The 4,136-nt window shown below is 41.5% G+C and overlaps 1 non-coding gene across 1 annotated transcript; it reads right to left on the reverse strand.

The window, feature by feature from the left end:
• Positions 1 to 221: 221 nt before the first annotated feature.
• On the reverse strand, positions 222 to 329 carry LOC112713946 (small nucleolar RNA R71). The gene has a single exon (XR_003158905.1). It is a non-coding gene; the product is annotated as a small nucleolar RNA R71 (small nucleolar RNA).
• Between the last annotated feature and the right edge of the window lie 3,807 nt (positions 330 to 4,136).

The raw sequence follows: 4,136 nt of genomic DNA on the forward strand, positions 1-4,136 counted from the left end.
TGGAAGATCCTCATCAGTTTTTAGCTGAATTCTTGCAAATCTGTGACACTGTCAAGACTAATGGGGTTGACCCTGAGGTCTACAGACTTATGCTATTCCCTTTTGCTGTAAGAGACAGAGCTAGAACATGGTTGGACTCACAACCTAAAGAAAGCCTGGACTCTTGGGAAAAGCTAGTCAATGCCTTCTTGGCAAAGTTCTTTCCACCTCAAAAATTGAGTAAGCTTAGAGTGGAAGTCCAAACCTTCAGACAGAAGGAAGGAGAATCCCTCTATGAAGCTTGGGAAAGATACAAACAATTAATCAGAAAGTGTCCTTCTGATATGCTTTCTGAATGGAGCATCATAGGTATTTTCTATGATGGTCTCTCTGAACTGTCCAAGATGTCTTTGGATAGCTCTGCTGGAGGATCTCTTCATCTGAAGAAGACGCCTACAGAAGCTCAAGAGCTAATTGAAATGGTTGCAAATAACCAATTCATGTACACTTCTGAAAGAAATCCTGTGAACAATGGGACTAGTCAGAAGAAAGGAGTTCTTGAGATTGACACTCTGAATGCCATATTGGCTCAGAACAAAATATTGACTCAACAAGTCAATATGATTTCTCAAAGACTGTCTGGAATGCAAAATGCACCAAGCAGTACTAAAGAAGCTTCATCTGAGGAAGAAGCCTATGATCCTGAGAACCCTTCAATGGAAGAGGTGAATTACATGGGAGAACCCTATGGAAACACCTATAATCATTCATGGAGAAATCATCCAAATTTTTCATGGAAGGATCAACAGAGACCCCAACAAGGTTTCAACAATAATAATGGTGGAAGAAACAGGTTTAGCAATAGCAAGCCTTTTCCATCATCTTCTCAGCAACAGACAGAGAGTTCTAAGCAGAATACCTCTGACTTAGCAACCATGGTCTCTGATCTGATCAAAACCACTCAAAGTTTCATGACTGAAACAAGGTCCTCCATTAGAAATTTGGAGGCACAGGTGGGTCAGCTGAGCAAGAAAATTACCGATCTCCCTCCTAGTACTCTTCCAAGCAATACAGAAGAAAATCCAAAAGGAGAGTGCAAAGCCATCAACATGGCCGAATTTGGAGAGGAGGAAGAGGCAGTGAACGCCACTGAGGAAGGCCTCATTGGGCGTCCACTGGCCTCCAATGAGTTCCCCAATGAGGAACCATGGGAATCTGAGGCTCAAACTGAGACCATAGAGATTCCATTGGACTTACTTCTGCCATTCATGAGCTCTGATGAGTATTCTTCCTCTGAAGAGGACGAGTATATCACTGAAGAGCAAGTGGCTAAATACCTTGGAGCTATCATGAAGCTAAATGACAAGTTATTTGGAAATGAGACTTGGGAGGATGAACCCCCTTTGCTCACCAAAGAACTGGATGACTTGTCTAGGCAGAAATTACCTCAAAAGAGACAGGATCCTGGGAAGTTTTCAATACCTTGTACCATAGGCACCATGACCTTCAAGAAGGCCTTGTGTGACTTAGGGTCAAGTGTAAACCTCATGCCTCTCTCTGTAATGGAGAAGTTAGGGATCTCTGAGGTACAAGCTGCAAAAATCTCACTAGAGATGTGGTGGACGAAATTGTGATCACTGTTCTTTAAGTTGTATGAAATCATTATTGTGGCACCAGTTGTTATCACAACTCCGTTCAATTAACCAGCAAGTGTACTGGGTCGTCCAAGTAATAAACCTTACGTGAGTAAGGGTCGATCCCACAGAGATTGTTGGTATGAAGCAAGCTATGGTCACCTTGCAAATCTCAGTTAGGCAGATTAAAATGGTTTATGGGTTTTCGAAAATAAAGATAAGAAAATAGAAATAATAAAAGAGATAGAAGACTTATGCAGATTCATTGGTGGGAATTTCAGATAAGCGAGTGGAGATGCTGCATGGCTCAAGGACGCCTGCTCTCCTACTGCTTCTACTCAATCCTTCTTACTCCTTTCCATGGCAAGCTGTGTATAGGGGTTCACCATCAGCGGTGGCTACTTTCAATCCTCTCGGGAAAATGATCCTATGCGGCTGTCACTCGCACGGCTAATCGTCTGGAGGCATCACCCATGGTTGATGGCTACATCCCATCCTCGCAGTGAAAACTAATGCTCACGCACTCTATCACAGTACGGCTAATCACTGGTTGGTTCCCGCTCCTACTGGAATAGAATCCCTTGATTCTTTTGCGTCTGTCACTAACGCCCAGCACTTGCAAGTTTGAAGCACGTCACAGTCATTCATTACCGGAATCCTACTCGGAATACCACAGACAAGGTTAGACTTTCCGGATTCCCAGGATCCTACTCGGAATACCACAGACAAGGTGAGACTTTCCGGATCCTCATAAATGCCGCCATCTATCTAGCTTATACCACGAAGATTCTGTTGGGGAATCTAAGAGATACACATTCAAGCTCTGTTGCATGTAGAACAGAAGTGGTTGTCAATCACGTGCATTCATAAGTGAGAATGATAATGAGGGTTATCTAACTCATTACATTCATCATGTTCTTGGGTACGAATGAATATCTTGGAATAAGAATAAGAGAGATTTGAATAAAAGATAATAGAATTGCATTAATACTTGAGGTACAGCAGAGCTCCACACCCTTAATCTATGATGTGCAGAAACTCCACCGTTGAAAATACATAAGTGAAAGGTTCAGGCATGGCCGAATGGCCAGCCCCCTAACGTGGTCAATGATCTCCTAAGATGAAGAATAAAACAAAACTGAGACCAAAGATGTCTAATACAATAGATAAATGTCCTATATATACTAGACTAGCTACTAGGGTTTACATGAGTAAGTATTTGATGCATAAATCCACTTCCGGGGCCCACTTGGTGTATGTTTGGGCTGAGCTTGATCAATCCACGAGCTGAGGCTTTTCTTGGAGTTGAACTCCGAGTTATGACGTGTTTTGGGCGTTTAACTCCGGATCATGACGTTTTTCTGGCGTTTAACTCCAGACAGCAGCATGTACTTGGCGTTCAACGCCAAGTTACGTCGTCATTCTTCGAATAAAGTATGGACTATTATATATTGCTGGAAAGCCCTGGATGTCTACTTTCCAACGCCGTTGAAAGCGCGCCAATTCGAGTTCTCTAGCTCCAGAAAATCCATTTCGAGTGCAGGGAGGTCAGATTCCAACAGCATCAGCAGTCCTTTTGTCAGCCTTTTTCAGAGTTTTGCTCAAGTCCCTCAATTTCAGCCAGAATTTACCTGAAATCACAGAAAAACACACAAACTCATAGTAAAGTCCAGAAATGTGAATTTAACATAAAAACTAATGAAAACATCCCTAAAAATAGCTCAAACTTACTAAAAACTATATAAAAACAATGCCAAAAAGCGTATAAATTATCCGCTCATCACAACACCAAACTTAAATTGTTGCTTGTCCCCAAGCAACTGAAAATCAAATGGGATAAAAGAAGAGAATATACTATAAATTCCAGAATATCAATGAATATTAATTTAATTAGATGAGCGGGACTTGTAGCTTTTTGCTTCTGAATAGTTTTGGCATCTCACTTTTTCCTTTGAAGTTCAGAGTGATTGGCGTCTCTGGGAACTCAGAATTTCGGATAGTGTTATTGACTTTCCTAGTTAAGCATGTTGATTCTTGAACACAGCTACTTATGAGTCTTGGCCGTGGCCCTAAGCACTTTGTTTTCCAGTATTACCACCGGATACATCAATGCCACAGACACATAACTGGGTGAACCTTTTCAGATTGTGACTCAGCTTTGCTAGAGTCCCCAGTTAGTGGTGTCCTGAGCTCTTAAGCACACTCTTTTGCTTTGGATCACGACTTTAACCACTTAGTCTCAAGCTTTTCACTTGGACCTTCATGACACAAGCACATGGTTAGGGACAGCTTGATTTAGCCGCTTAGGCCTGGATTTTATTTCCTTAGGCCCTCCTATCCATTGATGCTCAAAGCCTTGGATCCTTTTTATCCTTGCCTTTTGGTTTTTAAGGGCTATTGGCTTTTTCTACTTGCTTTTTCTTTTTCTTTCTATTTTTTTCGCCATTTTTTCTTTTTTTTTTTCACAAGCTTTTGCTTTTCACTGCTTTTTCTTGCTTCAAGAATCAATTTCATGATTTTTCA

This window comes from Arachis hypogaea, chromosome 9 (assembly GCF_003086295.3).
Source record: "Arachis hypogaea cultivar Tifrunner chromosome 9, arahy.Tifrunner.gnm2.J5K5, whole genome shotgun sequence".
In the NCBI taxonomy this organism is placed as follows: Eukaryota; Viridiplantae; Streptophyta; class Magnoliopsida; order Fabales; family Fabaceae; genus Arachis; species Arachis hypogaea.